Below are 17,228 nucleotides of genomic sequence, written 5' to 3'. Positions count from 1 at the left end.
GGGGAATAAATTCAATTCAGTGCCCATTTAAAGGCCGGCCCATCTAATCTTCACTCTCAGAAACAGGGTGGATTTGATTTAAATCAAATCAATTTAAATCACGATTTAAATCACTAGTCAGCAAGACTTGATTTAAATCAATTTTTAAAAAAACAAAACAGAAAGACTCATTCTTCCCGCTAAAAAGGGAAGGTTGACAGCTATTACTAAAAACAGTGTCAAATTTTTGTGAGTACGGTGGACGCTCAGGTTGCGAACGTGATCCGTGCAAGATGCACCATCACAACCTGCAGCGTTCACAACCCGCGTCTGCGCACGCGCGGGTTGTGATTTTGCACTTCTGCGCATGCACAAAGTGTGATTTTGAACTTCTGAACATGCGCGATCGCCGAAACCCGGAAGTAACCTGTTCCGGTGCTTCCAGGTTTCGGCGGTCCGTAACCTGAAAAAACACAACCTGAAGTGTCTGTAACACAAGGTATGACTGTATTAAAAACAACAACCCGCAAATTGCTGCAAAAAATATGAGAATGTGAGAGGAAACTAAAACGGCCAGATTCATCCATCCGCAGTGGTTGCAAAATGGGCAAATAAGGATTTGGCTGGGAAGGAGGCCGGAGGTTGCTAGGGAAAGGCCAAGTGCTTCCTCCACTGTTCCTACTCGTGTGATGGGCAAAATGGGTACCCGAAGCCGAGATGGGCAGGGCCAAGAGGGCAACAGGACAAGGAGCATCCTCCATCGCTCCGGACGACAGCAGGGCTTCTGGCCGGGCCTTGAAATGGCATTTTTTGGCACAACTTTCACCTCTTGACTTCAGCCGCCTGCCTGCGTGGTCCTCGGCTAATTAGTCCAGGAAGCCCAAACGAGGACAGATTATCCGGCAGCTGCTGCTCAGCTTAACCTCCACTTCCTCATAAGGAAGAAAAGGCATCTTTAATTAACTCGTTTACAAGCTCAGCTCATCAAAAAAAGCGAAAGGATGGGCTCCCTTGAAATCTCCGTGCCTCGGCCAAGCCAGAGAAGGATTATTGCTTTCGGCCTCCTCCTCTGTGCGGCCTCCGGGTTTCTAAGGCTGGAGCTCTTGTGTGAACACTATTATTATTATTATTATTATTATTATTATTATTATTATTAACGTCATGTTGATTGACTGACTGAGTTTACATATGGGGCACTTTTTCACAATGACCTGTACCCAAAGTGCCTGGCAGCAAGCAATCGAACCCTCACAATGTAAATGTGCGAAACACAGGGCATGTCTGTGCATTAAACAAATGACAACGCTTGAAAACTTAGCAAACAGCCCCTCGCTCTCAAATTCCAGACCCCCAACAGAACCTTTTCCTTCCTTTCCACTAGCAAGAAGGCCAATCTCTTCTTCTGTTTTTGCATCATTTAATGGATGCGCATCCAAAGTCTGGCCCAGGGCCTAATCCGGCCCGCCAGTCGGTTTAAAAAAAGCTCAGCAACTTTGGTCGGCCCTCATGCATGTTCACTTCATCAAATCTGGCCCTCTTTGGAAAAAAGTGTGGACACCCCTGATAATGCTTATCATCGCCATACTTTTCTTGTTAATTATAATAAATAATAATAATAATAATAATAATAATAATAATAATAATAATAATTTATACCCCGCCCATCTGGCTGGGTTTCCCCAGCTACTCTGGGCGGCTTCCACCAAATATTAAAAACAATACAGCATCAGACATTAAAAACTTCCCTAAACAGGGCCACCTTCAGTTGTCTTTTAAAAGTAAAATAGTTGTTTATTTCCTTGACATCTGATGGGAGGGCGCCACCACCGAGAAGGCCCTCTGCCTGGTTCCCTGTAGCTTTGCTTCTCGCAGGGAGGGAACCGCCAGAAGGCCCTCAGCGCTGGACCTCAGTGTCCGGGCTGGATTGTAACCACGAATACAACCTTGCAGAAATTCAACAGGTGCTTTCCTCATAACGGAGGAGTCAGAGTCTGCCCTGTGGATCTGGAGATCCACTGCCTCCTAAGCCTCTCACCTTGGCGGATCTCACCACGGGATATCCCTCCAAAATACCGCTTCTTAAGAAGGCCACGAAACTCACCATCCTATCAAGGAACGGCCTGGTCTCCGGGGGAAGGCTGAGCAGAAGCCTCAATTTTTGGCTTCTCCTGGTGGGACTACCTGCCCCGTATCCTGGAGAGCTGCTGCCAGTCTGTGCAGACAGTATTGAGATAGATGAACCACAGCAGCTTCCAAGGATGTTCTTAGCCGCCACACATTTTAGAATAATAATAATAATAATAATAATAATAATAATAATAATAATAATAATAATTTATTTATAACCCGCCCATCTGGCTGAGTTTCCCCAGCCACTCTGGGCGTCTCCCAATCAAATGTTAAAAACAGTACAGCTTTAAATATTAAAGACTTCCCTAAACAGGGCTGCCTTCAGATGTCTTTTAAAGATAGGCTAGCTGCTTATTTCCTTCACATCTGAAGGGAGGGTGCTCCACACGGCGGGCGCCACTACCGAGAAGGCCCTCTGCCTGGTTCCCTGTAACCTTACTTCTCGCAATGAGGGGACCGCCAGAAGGCCCTCGGCGCTGGAACTCAGTGTCCAGGCTGAACGATGGGGGTGGAGACGCTCCTTCAGGTATACAGGACCGAGGCCGTTTAGGGCTTCAAAGGTCAGCACCAACACTTTGAATTGTGCTTGGAAACATACTGGGAGCCAATGCAGATATCTCAGGACCAGTGTTATGTGGTCCCGGCGGCCAGTCCCAGTCACCAGTCCAGCTGCCGCATTCTGGATAAATTACAGTTTCTGGGTCACCTTCAAAGGTAGCCCCACGTAGAGCGCATTGCAGTAGTCCACAGCGGGAGAGAACTAGAGCATGCACCACTCTGGCGAGGCAGTCTGTGGGCAGGGAGGGTCTCATCCTGCGTACCAGATGGAGCTGATAAACAGCTGCCCTGGACACAGAACTGACCTGTGCCTCCATGGACAGCTGTGAGTCCAAAATGACTCCCAGGCTGCGCACCTGGTCCTTCAGGGGCACAGTTACCCCATTCAGGACCAGGGAATCCCCCACACCTGCCCGAGCCCTGTCCCCCAGAAACAGTACTTCTGTCTTGTCAGGATTCAACCTCAATCTTTCTGGAACCAAGGTGCCTCTGAAAACTCCAGGACGCTGCACAAGGGGGGGAGGAAATATGCCAACAAGACAACTGCCAGATGCATGCGTAATCTTTGGACGCACACCCCAGGGCTATCGGGAAGGACCAACGTGACCTTGAGATGTCTCCGCAGAAAGCCAAGAGCCGCCGAACGCCTCTCTGCATTTCACATGGACGGCGGGCTTCGAAGGTGCCTTTTTATCTCCTGCCAACCTCTAACTGCTTTTTAGTGGGGAGCGGGGGAGTTCCTCAGCAAGCTGAGATCCCGCATCTGGGGCGGCGACTGATCTCACATGCGCCATTGGAAAGGAGAGGAGAAGCAGAAAGCATCTCCTTCCTAGCGCCGTCTCAAGTTAGTGCAAAGGCAAAAGGGGAAAGGAAGCAGGCAAGAAACAGAGAGCTGGTAAAGGTAAAGGATAAAGGGACCCCGGACCATAAGGTCCAGTCGTGACCGACTCTGGGGTTGCGGCGCTCATCTCGCTCTATATGCCGAGGGAGACGGCGTACAGCTTCCGGGTCATGTGGCCAGCATGACAAAGCCGCTTCTGGCGAACCAGAGCAGCGCACAGAAACGCCGTTTACCTTCCCGCTAGAGCGGTACCTATTTATCTACTTGCACTTTGACGTGCTTTCGAACTGCTAGGTTGGCAGGAGCGGGGACCGAGCAACGGGAGCTCACCCCATCGTAGGGATTCGAGCCGCCGACCTTCTGATCGGCAAGCCCTAGGCTCTGTGATTTTACCCACAGCGGCACCCGCGTCCCAGAGAGCTGGTAAGAAGCAAAATAAACCATGTGAAAAATTAAATCTCTTTCGAGGCGAGAGACACCTTTTCTCTGGTGCAAATCTCTGCCAAACGGAAGCTCCGACTTGTTTGAAGACGGCGGAAGTTGCAGTTTGCAGGGCTACAAGTTTCCAGAAACGCCTGCCTGGCTTTCCTCTGGCGCCCGAGATCTTGCTCATGTTATGCCAATGCTAATGCTAATAATCTTATTATTAACACGCTGCCCATCTGACTAGGTTGAGCCAGCCCCTCTGGTGGCTCCCAACAGAATATTAGAAACACAATGAAGCAACAGACATTAAAAACTTCCCTGTACAGATTTCCAAACCGTAAGGGATTATATAGCAAGTTTTCCCCAACTGTTTTGGTACCCAGGGCACAGAGCTGATGCTCACTTTAGACAACGCACTGGAATTATGTCAATTTATACTTCTTTTTTAAAGGCAGCCACAAATTGGAATTTTTTATTTTTTTTAAGAAAGCATGCACAGACATAAGGTAAAGGGACCCCTGACCATTAGGTCCAGTCATGACAGACTCTGGGGTTGCGGCGCTCATCTCGCTTTACTGGCCGAGGGAGCCGGCGTACAGCTTCCAGGTCATGTGGCCAGCATGACTAAGCCACTTCTGGCGAACCAGAGCAGTGCACGGAAACACCGTTTACCTTCCCGCCAGAGCAGTACCTATTCATCTACTTGCACTTTGACGTGCTTTCAAACTGCTAGGTTGGCAGGAGCAGGAACCGAGCAACTGGAGCTCACCCCGTCGCGGGGATTCGAACCGCCAACCTTCTGATCGGCAAGTCCTAGGCTCTGTGGTTTAGTCCGCAGCGCCACCCACGTCCCTATGTACAGTCATACCTTGGGTTAAATATGCTTCAGGTTGAGTGTTTTCAGGTTACGCTCCGCGGCGACCCAGAAGTAACGGAATGTGTTACTTCCGGGTTTTGCCGCTCGTGCATGCGCTCAAAATGACATCACGCGCATGCGCGGTAGCGGTGAAACGCAACCCACGCAGACGCGTGTTACGTTCTACTCAGGATGCGAATGGGGCTCCGGAACGTATCCCATTCGCATCCAGAGGTACCACTGTACTGTAAGATTCCCCCCCCCAACTGACTGCAACTAGGAATTCCCAATGCATCCTTAATTCCTCCCTTCTGATTATGTCACGGTCCATGCCCTGAAAGGACGTGATATCAATGTCACACATGTTCCTCCCAAGGAACATATAAGTTTTGGGGCCACCACCAATAGGGCAGCTTCGTTTTCCCAAGCATGGTTTGCTCACTTCCTCTCGTGACACCCCTGCTGGGTTCAAGCTTTGCTTTCGAGAAAGGAGGGTCTTATGCACATTAGGAATCAGAGTGTGTTTTGCAGCTCTTTCGATTCCCTTTCCATCTGCAGCAGAAACACTGGCTGCAGAGAGCACGGCAAGCAGCAACATTTATTAAGCTGGCACACTTAAGGAGAGAAATCAATAACCCCCAGGGAGAACAAGTTCTGAGAACGACGGGTCCTTTTAACAAGCTATCGGAATGAAAGGGTTGCAAATAACATCTCTGGTTATAAAGTATTTTCCGCTATCTGACTTCCGAATGCCTCTCCACAAATGAACAAAGAGAGATATATACATAGATTATCGCTACTATTTATCTCTACTACTTATCTTTGATGTTTTGTCATGTGTTCCTAATGTTGTACACCACCCTGAGATCTTTCGATAAAGGATGGTATATAAATTGAATTATTATTATTATTATTATTATTATTATTATTATTATTATTATTATTATTATTATTATTTCCTCTATGTTTGTGTGTGTTTTGCATTTAATTATACGGTCAAACCTTGGTTGTCGAATATAATCCATTCTGGAAACCCGTTCAACTTCCGAAACGTTCGACAACCGAACGGTTTCCGATTGGTTGTAACAGCTTACTGAACTCAAGCGGAAGCCGTGTTGGACGTTCGGCTTCCGAAAAGCGTTAAAAAACCGGAGCATTTAATTCCTGGGTTTTCGCCATTTGGGAGCCAAAACGTTCCAAAACGGAGGTGTTCGGGGAACAAGATTTGACTGTACTAATAGGACAGTCTCCACCCCCATTGTTCTGCCCGGACACTGAGGTCCAGCTCCAACGGCCTTCTGGCGGTGCCCTTCCTGTGAGAAGTGAGGTTACAGGGAATCAGGCAGAGGGCCTTCTCGGTGGTGGCGCCCTTCCATCAGATGTCAAGGAAATAAACAGCTATCTGACTTTCAGAAGACATCTGAAGGCAGCCCTGTTTAGGGAAGCTTTTAATGTTTGATGCAATACTGTATTTTTATATTTTGTTGGAAGCCGCCCAGAGTGGCTGGGGAAGCCCAGCCAGATGGGCGGGGTATAAATAATAAATCATTATTATTATTATTATTAAATTTCCAATGTATGGGTAATGACTTGTATTATTTTTTCTCCCCGTTACCTTTCAACTTTTCGTTATTTAGGCACCTCCCCGGCTCAAAAATCCCCCCCCCTCAAATGATGGGATAGTGCTAACACGTCTTAACCACATGACAATGCAAAAGCATTTGTCTGACCTTAAAAAAAGACGAAAAATCTGCAACAGACGCTTGACGCTACCAACCCCAGAGACCATTTTGATGTATTTCCCTGGTAAACTCAGGGCCTCCACACACACACACACCCCGGGCAGCACGTGGGTAATCCGATAAAACTCCTAAAATTGGCATTTGCTTCGCTGCCTTCCTGACTGCGGACCGTTTCTGCAAACTGAAAAGAAGCAAAATCAAACGCAATTGAGGACGTGCAGAGTTCAGGCGCTTGCTGCAAAGCTTGATTTTTAGGAGGGCCGCAGCGCAGAGGAAAAAACATCTGTTTTGCATCTGGTTTATCCTCCTTGCCTCGGGTGGGGAGTGGTAGCCAAGAGACTTTTTTGAAGGCCACAGATGGGCTGCATCTCTCTCTGCTGGCAAAACGTGGGGCAGAAGAAATGGCTTACTCTCTCAGCCCCCCCCCCCCAAAAAAATCACCAGGCATCTCTTCCCTTCCAAGGCTCCTGGAACTCTTGCGATCGGATTATAAACACTTCCTCCCCTTTTCCAAACCTTCATTTTTCCGTCATCTTCCTTGCCAGTTCCCTGAAGACAGATTCCTGCCTTGTAGCCCAATCGCTTTACTCTTTAATCTGGCCAGCGCCGTCTCCCAACTACAGGGTTGTGGGGAAAGGGGGGCGGCATACGCAACATTTTCAGCTCCCTCTTCTCGAGAACAGCCTCCAAATCGGTGGCTCCCCAACTTTTTCCAGGCCAAAACCCCCTCGTGCACAGAACACCCCCAAACACACCCCTAAAGAGCGTTGTTAGGAATAGCTGTTTGCACCACCGGCTAAAAGGAAGGCACTAAATAAGGCAATAAAATTAAGCAAAGAATGGTTGTGTGTGTTTTTTCCACGCGGTCTTGCTGCTGGAAGCATCAGTTGGAAAGAAACAAGCTTTTACCCACCGCAGGTGTAAGGGAACTGATTTGTAAGAAAACCAGTACAGTGGTAAGGTAAAGGTAAAGGGACCCCTGACCTTTAGGTCCAGTCATGGCCGACTCTGGGGTTGCGGCGCTCATCTTGCTTTACTGGCCGAGGGAGCCAGCGTAGAGCTTCCGGGTCATGTGGCCAGCATGACTAAGCCACTTCTGGCGAACCAGAGCAGTGCACAGAAACGCCATTTACCTTCCCGCTGGAGCGGTACCTATTTATCTACTTGCATTTTGACGTGCTTTCGAACTGCTAGGTTGGCAGGAGCAGGGACCGAGAAACGGGCGCTCACCCCATCGCGGGGATTCGAACCGCCAACCTTCTGATTGGCAAGCCCTAGGCTCTGTGGTTTAACCCACAGTGCCACCCGCGTCCCAATACAGTGGTACCTCGGGTTAATAACTTAATTCGTTCTGGAGGTCCGTTCTTAACCCGAAACTGTTCTTAACCTGAGGTACCACTTTAGCTAATGGGGCCTCCTGCGCCACCGGAGCACGATTTCTGTTCTCATCCTGAAGCAAAGTTCTTAACCCGAGGTACTATTTCTGGGTTAGCGGAGTCTGTAACCTGAAGTGTCTGTAACCTGAAGCGTCTGTAACCCAAGGTACCACTGCAGCTAGTAGCAATCATCGGCTATCATAAATACAAACAGATGTGGCCAGTTTAGCAGTTAAGAGCACTGAAATTGTCATTATTATTTAGTTAAAGGTAAAGGGACCCCTGACCATTAGGTCCAGTCGTGGCCGACTCTGGGGTTGCAGTGCTCATCTCGCTTTACTGGCCGAGGGAGGGAGCGGGCGTACAGCTTCCAGGTCATGTGGCCAGAATGACTAAGCCGCTTCTGGTGAACCAGAGCAGCGCACGGAAACGCCGTTTACCTTCCCGCCGGAGTGGTACCTATTTATCTACCTTCTGATCGGCAAGCCCTAGGCTCTGTGGTTTAACCCACAGCGCCACCCGCGTCCCATTTTTTAGTTATCATTTGTTAAATTTGCATTCCACACTTCGTCCACAGATCCCAGGAAGGCAAAAGTTTAAATATGAAGCGAGGAAGGTGTTTGGCTCTAGCGCTCTCGTCTGGTTGATCATAAATAAGCGATCAAGGCGTTCAGAGGGACCCACCTCAAGGCCCCCCCCCATGATTGACATTTCTCCTCTGCACCCCTCCCCCTCCCCTCCACCCCACCCCACCTTCTTTTTTCTCCATTCAAGGGTTCTGAGAAAAGTTTGCCTGACAACGGGAAAAAAAGCAGGCAGGGAAAGGGCTGGGGGGGGGGAAATGATGGAAGGAGAAAGGGTTAAGCATGCGCTTTCCCTAGAAAAAAGCGGTGGATGGAGAAAGGGTTAAGCATGCGCTCTTCCTAGAAAAAGGCATGGAAGGAGAAACGGTTAAGCATGCGCTTTCCCTAGAAAAAAGCGGTGGAAGGAGAAAGGGTTAAGCATGCGCTCTTCCTAGAAAAAGGCATGGAAGGAGAAAGGGTTAAGCATGCGCTTTCCCTAGAAAAAAGCGGTGGAAGGAGAAAGGGTTAAGCATGCGCTCTTCCTAGAAAAAGGCATGGAAGGAGAAAGGGTTAAGCATGCGCTTTCCCTAGAAAAAAGCGGTGGAAGGAGAAAGGGTTAAGCATGCGCTTTCCCTAGAAAAAAGCGGTGGAAGGAGAAAGGGTTAAGCATGCGCTTTCCCTAGAAAAAAGCGGTGGAAGGAGAAAGGGTTAAGCATGCGCTCTTCCTAGAAAAAGGCATGGAAGGAGAAAGGGTTAAGCATGCGCTTTCCCTAGAAAAAAGCGGTGGAAGGAGAAAGGGTTAAGCATGCGCTCTTCCTAGAAAAAGGCATGGAAGGAGAAAGGGTTAAGCATGCGCTTTCCCTAGAAAAAAGCGGTGGAAGGAGAAAGGGTTAAGCATGCGCTCTTCCTAGAAAAAGGCATGGAAGGAGAAAGGGTTATGCATGCACTTTCCCTAGAAAAAAGCGGTGGATGGAGAAAGGGTTAAGCATGCGCTCTCGCTAGAAAAAGGTGATGGAAGGAAAAAGGGTTAAGAGTGTTCTCTCTATAGAAAAAAAGCAGACAGACTGCAGAGGAAAAGTGATGGAAGCGTTTAGCAACCGGGGAGGGGGGCACATTCACAGCCGAGAAGCAACAGGCAGAAAGGGGAGTGCGAGCTTAACCCTTCCCCTGCTGCTTCGGCATCCCAAGCCAGCCACCGAACGTGGCTTTCCTGCCACGGAAGCTCGCTTCCTGCTTCCAGAGCTGCGTCTGTCGTCCGTTTCTCTCCCGCCCCCCGGTTTGCATGCTAAGCTGGCCGTTCTCCCACGGTTAGAAAAGTCCAAGAGGCTCTGTAAGGCATAACCTCTCCAAAGGGAGGGACGGGAGGAGGATAAATCAGTGACTCTCGGATTCAGCCTCCACTTGGGTTACTAAGAATATACTCCAGTGTTTATCCACAGCCCTCGGGCACTGGATATTTGCTTTCAACTCCTCCGAGTTTCTTTCCCAGGCTCCCAAGTAGCACTGAGGCGTTAACTTTCCCCGTGTTCAGAACCCTTCATTTGGGTTGGGGGGGGGGGCCAGAATGGAGTCCTGCCGACAGCCCAGGGCAGGGAAACGGCAGAGAAAAGAAGCCAAGACTTCGGGTCGAGATGGATCAGCTGGTTTTTTCCAGCCTCTTTTCAAGTCTGCATGTGTCCATTCACAAATCTGTTTCATCCCGTTTCTGCATTTAAAAAAAAAATCCGCCCCAAAATTTGTATTTCATATCAACACATACATTGCTGGACATATTCGCCGCCCCCCCCAAATGTGCACGTTAATGAAGGGTGGTGTACAAATTTAATAAATTAAATTAAAATTAAATCCATAGAATTGAAGAGGGTCATCTAGTCCAACCCTCAAAAATGCAGGAATCTTTTGGCCAATGTGGGATTCGAACCCACAACCCAGAGATTAAGAGGCTCTCATGCGCTACCGACTGAGCTGTATGTCTTTAAAGCTGGCAACTGCAATGCAAAACCCTGAGCAGTGTGCAATCTAAAAGAATAATCTGGCCTGCACATTAGTCTGAGAAATGGTTGCAGAGCCAGAACTGGACTGAGCATCAAGATATCCACTCTGAAAGCTGACATCCATTTTCCCAAGATGACCAAGGGTCTGTGAACCAACCTGATGAGGAACGGTTGAAGGAGCTGGGTATGCTTCGCCTGGAAAAGAGGAGTCTGAAAGCAGATACGATGGCCATCTTCAAATGTCTCCAGGGCTCTGCCATGGGAGATGGTTGTTGTTTAGTTGTGTCCGACTCTTCGTGACCCCTGGACCAGAGCACGCCAGGCACTCCTGTCTTCCACTGGCTCCTGCAGTTTGGTCAAACTCATGCTGGTAGCTTCGAGAACACTGTCCCGCCATCTCGTCCTCTGTCGTCCCCTTCTCCTTGTGCCCTCCATCTTTCCCAGCACCAGGGTCTTTTCCAGGGAGTCTTCTCTTCTCATGAGGTGGCCAAAGTATTGGAGCCTCAGCTTCAGGATCTGTACTTCCAGTGAGCACTCAGGGCGGATTTCCTTCAGAATGGAGAGGTTTGATCTTCTTGCAGTCCATGGGACTCTCCAGAGTCTCCTCCAGCACCAGAATTCAAAAGCATCCATTCTTCGGCGATCAGCTTTCTTTATGGTCCAGCTCTCACTTCCATACATCACTACTGAGAAAACCATAGCTTTTACTAAACGGACCTTTGTTGGCAAGGTGATGTCTCTGCTTTTTAAGATGCTGTCTAGGTTTGCCATCGCCTTTCTCCCATGGAGCAGTCGTGTTTTAATTTCGTGACTGCTATCACCATCTGCAGTGACCATGGAGCCCAAGAATTTCCCCCTGCTCTGGAGGGTAGGACTCAAACCCATGGCTTCAAGCGATGAACTCGACAGTTCTGTGATTCTGACCTGAAGCAAACTCATGGAGGGGATGGCTCGGCCATGCCCTGTCCGTTTCTGGAAGAAAAAGTGCGTGTGGGGCAGAGAAACACTGGCAGCGGCCTCACCTCGAGATGCTAGCATTTGGTAGTGCCACTGTATTCTGCTCTGGTCAGACCTCACCTGGAGTACTGTGTCCAGTTCTGGGCACCACAGTTCAAGAAGGACACTGACAAACTGGAACGTGTCCAGAGGAGGGCAACCAAAATGGTCAAAGGCCTGGAAACGATGCCTTATGAGGAATGGCTAAGGGAGCTGGGCATGTTTACCCTGGAGAAGAGGAGGTTAAGGGGTGGTATGATAACCATGTTCAAATATATAAAAGGATGTCACATAGAGGAGGGAGAAAGGTTGTTTTCTGCTGCTCCAGAGAAGCGGACACGGAGCAATGGATCCAAACTACAAGAAAGAAGATTCCACCTAAACATTAGGAAGAACTTCCTGACAGTAAGAGCTGTTCGACAGTGGAATTTGCTGCCAAAGAGTGTGGTGGAGTCTCCTTCTTTGGAGGTCTTTAAGCAGAGGCTTGACAACCATATGTCAGGAGTGCTCTGATGGTGTTTCCTGCTTGGCAGGGGGTTGGACTCGATGGCCCTTGTGGTCTCTTCCAACTCTATGATTCTATGATTCTATGGTCTAGCATTGTCGGCACTGAACGGCAGCAGCTGCCCAGGACAAGGACATCAGATCCCGGCTCTGCCTGGAAATGGCCAAAGGTTGGACCTGGGAGCTTCTACATGCCAAGCATGTGTCCCTCCGCTGAGCTGCAGCCCTTCCCCGAGGCAGAGCGTACGTCAACTCTGGCTCCTTGCTTGTTTTGCAGGCTGGCTGCCCTACTAAGAGCTCTTTGTTCGCTCTGCATACAAGGGAGTCTCTCTCCTTCCAAGCCGGCTGCTGCTGAGTCAGATCGCCTGTCAATCTAACCCCAAATCGCCTACTCCCGGCCTCCGCCAGCCTGATGTCCTCTGGCTGCTTGGACTACCAAGTCCCATCATACGCGGGACTGCCCTTGAAGCTGTCCCAGAAACTCCAGCGGGTACAGAATGCTGCAGAGAAGCTCCTCACGGGGTCTCTGCCATGGGAGCATATTCACCCAGTGCTTTTCAAGCTGCACTGGCTCCCGGTGGAGTACAGGATCAGGTTCAAGGTGCTGATTTTGACCTTTAAAGCCCTTCACGGCCTAGGACCCTCGTACCTACGGGACCGTCTCTCCCGGTATGCCCCACAGACGACATTAACGTCCATAAATAGCAACACCCTAGTGGTCCCGGGCCCTAAGGAAGTTATATTAGAGTCAACCAGAGCCAGGGCCTTTTCAACACTGGCTCCGGCCTGGAGGAACGCTCTGTCTCATGAGACCAGGGCCCTGCAGGACCTGATTTCTTTCCGCAGGGCCTGTAAGACAGAGTTGTTCTGCCTGGCCTTTGGCTTGGAGTCAATTTGATTCCCTCCCCCTCTTTTTTCCTTTCTCCTCCTGTGATGAGGCTGCATTTTAATGTTGTATTTTAATCTTGTTTTTAAGTTGTATTCATTCAACTTGTTTTTATTATTGGTTGTTAGCTGCCCTGAGCCCGGCCTTGGCTGGAGAGGGCAGAGTATAAATAAAAATTATTATTATTATTATTATTATTATTATTATTATTATTATCCTTGACCACCGGCCCTGCTGGCTGGGGTTGATCAGAGTTGCTGGCCAAATGAAGGAGGGGAAAGCTCTCGACTGCTCCTAGCCAAGATGGCTCGAATCTGCCTCTATAGTGGGAGAAAGCAACGCTTCTGTATTCCAGCTGCTGGAAAGCACAGGAGGGGAGAGGACACCCCAAACATTTCAGCCCCTCCTAAGTTCAATCTTCAACAACCCGGCAGTGCCCTCCAGATGTTTTGGACTACAACTCCCATCAGCCACCGTCGCGCCGGCTGTGGATGATGGGCTTTGTAGTCCAAAGGCAGGAGAGCATTTCCTGAGCAGCGAGTGCCTGTGTGTAAGGATTCAGATGTTCGTTTTTTAAGGGTGGGCAGGTACCAGCTGCCGCCAGGTACATCACCTGCGCTAAAGGTAAAGGTAAAGGGACCCCTGACCATTAGGTCTACTTGTGACCGACTCTGGGGTTGCGGCGCTCATCTCGCTTTATTGGCAGAGGGAGCCGGCATACAGCTTCCGGGTCATGTGGCCAGCATGACTAAGCCGCTTCTGGCAAACCAGAGCAGCGCACGGAAACGCCATTTACCTTCCTGCCAGAGCGGTACCTATTTATCTACTTGCACTTTGACGTGCTTTTGAACTGCTAGGTGGGCAGGAGCTGGGACTGAGCAACGGGAGCTCACCCTGTTGCGGGGATTCGAACCGCCGACCTTCTGATCGGCAAGTCCTAGGCTCTGTGGTTTAACCCACAGAGGCACCCGCGTCCCTATACATCACCTGAGCTAGTCGCGCTGAAATAAGCTGGCGTCTCTCATGTGAACCAAGACAGGCCCTGGTGGGCCAAAAGAAATTGGTGGAGGCATTTGCGCTTCTAGTCTGAGGGCTCCCCCGTCTGACGTTTTCATCCCCAAAACAGTTTTTGATTTGAGTTTCCGTCAAAATGAGGCTGTATTTTAATATTTTAATGTTTTAATGTTGTATTTTAATGTTGTTTTTAAGTTGCATTTCAATCAATTTGTTTTATATCGGGTGTTAGCCGCCCTGTGCCCAGTCTTGGCTGGGGAGGGCGGGGTATAAATAAAATTACAGTGGTACCTCGGGTTACATACGCTTCAGGTTACACACACTTCAGGTTACAGACTCCGCTAACCCAGAAACAGTGCTTCAGGTTAAGAACTTTGCTTCAGGATGAGAACAGAAATTGGGCTCCGGCGGCGCGGCAGCCGCAGGAGGCCCCATTAGCTAAAGTGGTGCTTCAGGTTAAGAACAGTTTCAGGTTAAGAACGGATCTCCTGAACGAATTAAGTACTTAACCCGAGGTACCACTGTATTTTTTTTATTTTTTTATTATTATTATTATTATTGTTATTATTATCCAGCGACGGGGGAGAAACCAAGTTTGGTGCGCATTCTCACGCAGCCTTCCTGAACCTGTGTCGCCCTCTTTCGAACTCGGGTGCCGTTCCCTGCGTGAAAAGAAGTGCTTCCTTTTTACACGTCCCGAATCCTCAAGGATTTCCACGAGGTCTGGTGTGGCGAGAGAGAGAGAGAGAGAGAAGAACTTTGCAATCTCTTCCTTGCTCACACCGGCCGGAAATAGAGCGCATGGAGCCTCGCTGGCGGGTGTTTATAAGCCGGGGAGTGAAATGGCTGGAAGGGAGGCTGTCCCGGTTGTTTCCCTGTGACCTAAGCGCTTGGAAAGCAGTCCTCTCTTGGGTAGGGGCCTGTGTGACTAAACTCCGAGGCAAAAACCTTCCATATTTGGCCAAAGACGCTCTCGGGACATGGCTCCAGCCAGTTCCATAATAATGCGCCGGCAGATTCCCCCATTTCCACCCTCCTCTAAACCCAGCAAACTTATCCAAGTCCCTCTTAAAGGGTCTCTGCCCACCTTCTCTCCCCCCACCCCCCCCACCCCAGGACAGGCACAAGGGCCAGGAGAGGAGAAGGCTTTATTCCTTCCCCCTCCCCGGGATGTGGTCTGCAGCCCATGAAAGTACACGGCAGCCGTCTCCCGACCTGGCGCCCGGCGGACGTTCTGAACTACAACTCCCACGGGAGTTGTAGTTCGGAACGCCCGCAGGGCGCCAGGTTGGAGCAGGCTGGCTCGGGCCGTGAAAGGTGTCATTCGTCTCGCCCTGATTTTTGCTGCAGACCTGTGACTCTGCCCATGCCTCCTCAGAAATGCTGCTTGTTCCCGGTTTTATTTTCTGGCGTGACGCTATATTTTGTTTGTGTCTCGCCATTCCGCCAAGGAACTCAAGGCAGCGTACATAGTTTGCCCCACTGCATGCTCTCAACGACCCCAGGAGGCAGGTTTGATTGAAAGTTGCTATGATTGCCCCAAGGTCACCCAAGTGAGCTGAGTGGGAATTCGAACCCGGGTCTCTCGGGTCCTCCTTCGACACTCGACTGCATCCTTATTATGCAGCTGCTACGATCACTCTGGAAGGTGTCACTGTCCTCCTTTCTTGGTAAAGTAAACCATGAAAATAATAATTTTAATCCCATCCTTCCTCCTAAGGGCTGAGGGTGACATATGCCATCCACAGGCACACAACATTTATTCAAACTTTGGCTGGTAATCGTTTTAAACCCTCCCGAGTGCCCGAAGCCCAAATTATCTCCATATAATTCTGCCAGTAAATCAGAACTATTACCCCCATACTGCAGATGAGAAGACCGAGGCTGAGAAAAAGTCACTAACTTGCCTTAAGACAACCAGGGAGCCCCATGGAAGAGGTGAGATTCGAACCCAGGACTTCCTGATTTGTAAGAAGAGCCGGGCAAATGACCAGTCTCGTCTGCCATCATGTTCTCCCTGTGGGAAGCCTGGAATCAGGATTCGAACACAAGAGCCCTCTCCCCTCCGGCGGTTTCCAGGGACTACGATTCGGGAGCATTCCATCGCCATTGCCGCTAGTAGCTTCTGGCTAGACCTATCCCTCCACGAACTTGTCTAATCCTCTTTTAGAGCCATCTGAGTTGTGGCAGGAAGTTCCACAGTTTAACTATGCGCTATGTGAATCGTCCCATCTTCGTAGCTCAGTCCCTGACCCACGAGGCAACACCAGCTCCTAGGGATCAGCTGAGAAGATTATAAAGTCCTGGTTCACGTGTAATACTCAGGGGAGCCGGCCTGCCTTCTCTAGGCAAGGAGTTCCAAAGTTGCCTGGGAGCAGCCACCACCAAGAAGGCCCCGCCACCTGTGTTCCCACCAGGCGTCCCTGCGAGGCTGGCAGAACCGGGAGAAGGGTCTCTCCCAAGATCTCAAAACCTGGGGAGGTTCATAAAACGGCAGAGTTGGAAAGGGACACCAGCGGTCATCTAGCCCAACCCGCTACAAACGCAGGAATCTCAGCGAAAGCATCCATGGCAGACGGCCAGGAGAGAATGCGTTTTTTCCGATAACTAGGACCCAAGCCGTGTAGGGTCTTTAATGGGGCATAGCCAGCCTTTGAACTGTCCCTAGAAACAGACCGGTAGCCGATGTATTTGTTTGTTTATTTATATTTAAAAAGTGGGGTTGGAGAGATGTGAAATAACAGAAGCGTTAAGGTTTTATGGGTGTGGTTTTTTGAAAAAACAAATAAATCTGAAATTGCAATCTTCTTCCACCACCCCTCACCCCTCTCTTTCTTTTTTGGGCAGTTTGCGATTCCCAAAGACAGAAAAGCAAAACTGCTCTATTTATAGAGGACTTCTTGGAGCTGGAGATGTTGGCTTTGAAAACTCCTTGCTCATTTTTCACCATGGCAACCCGAAGAACCCACGAAACAGCCCCCCTGGGAGCAAACTCCAGGGCTTTATAAGGAAGAAAGGGAGGGGGTGGAGAGAGAGAGAGAGAAGGGGAAAAGAGAGAGAAACGGGTATTTATATATATGTATTTGTTCGTTTTAAAAATTGGGCAGAGGCACCGACACCAGAAGCCACTTGCCGGAATGGCCACATCTGTAAGAAACCGCCTGGGGACCGCTTCCAGCCTGCGCGCAGGTCAGATCCCCAGGGAGCGGTCCCGCAAACCACCGGACTTTGCCAAGGCGGCGCCCTCGAAATGCCTGTGGACTACAAAACCCATCGTCCACAGCCGGCTCGACGGTGGCTGATGGGAGTTGTAGTCCCAACTTCACGCGGAGGGAAACAGCTCAGCGAAGGCTGTCCTGGGCA

The 17,228-nt window shown here is 49.7% G+C and overlaps 1 protein-coding gene and 1 long non-coding RNA gene across 2 annotated transcripts in view; one reads left to right on the top strand and one right to left on the bottom strand.

The window, feature by feature from the left end:
- ARHGEF17 (Rho guanine nucleotide exchange factor 17) overlaps window positions 1-17,228 on the bottom strand; it is a 183,032-nt gene that overhangs the window by 121,839 nt on the left and 43,965 nt on the right. The window lies entirely within an intron of this gene.
- The window catches only part of LOC310760986, a 221,998-nt gene continuing 216,296 nt past the window's right edge, over window positions 11,527-17,228 (top strand). Inside the window, exon 1 of the long non-coding RNA XR_014547154.1 lies at window positions 11,527-12,053. This is a non-coding gene — a long non-coding RNA (uncharacterized lncRNA). The remainder of the gene's footprint in view (window positions 12,054-17,228) is intronic.

The sequence above is a fragment of the Podarcis filfolensis genome (genome assembly GCF_964270895.1).
Source record: "Podarcis filfolensis genome assembly, chromosome: 4".
Taxonomy (NCBI): domain Eukaryota; kingdom Metazoa; phylum Chordata; class Lepidosauria; order Squamata; family Lacertidae; genus Podarcis; species Podarcis filfolensis.
This window is presented reverse-complemented; position numbering and strand designations above follow the sequence as displayed.